Below are 468 nucleotides of genomic sequence, written 5' to 3' on the forward strand. Positions count from 1 at the left end.
TTTTCTAGTTGCTTTAGGTGTAGAGTTAGGTTATTTATTTGACTTTTTTCTTGTTTCTTGAGGTTTGCCTGTATTGCTATGAACTTTCCCCTTAGGACTGCTTTTACCGTGTCCCACAGGTTTTGGGTTGTTGTGTTTTCATTTTCATTCGTTTCTATGCAAATTTTGATTTCTTTTTTGATTTCTTCTGTGATTTGTTGGTTATTCAGCAGCGTGTTGTTCAGCCTCCATATGTTGGGATTTTTAATCATTTTTCTCCTGTAATTGAGATCTAATCTTACTGCATTGTGGTCAGAAAAGATGCTTGGAATGATTTCTATTTTTTTGAATTTACCAAGGCTAGCTTTATGGCCCAGGAAAGATCATACACCATGACCAAGTGGACTTTATCCCAGGGATGAAAGGATTCTTCAATATCCGCAAATCAATCAATGTAATACACCACATTAACAAATTGAAAAATAAAAA

The sequence above is a fragment of the Bison bison genome, unplaced genomic scaffold, assembly GCF_000754665.1.
Source record: "Bison bison bison isolate TAMUID 2011002044 unplaced genomic scaffold, Bison_UMD1.0 scf7180017864453, whole genome shotgun sequence".
NCBI classification, from domain to species: domain Eukaryota; kingdom Metazoa; phylum Chordata; class Mammalia; order Artiodactyla; family Bovidae; genus Bison; species Bison bison.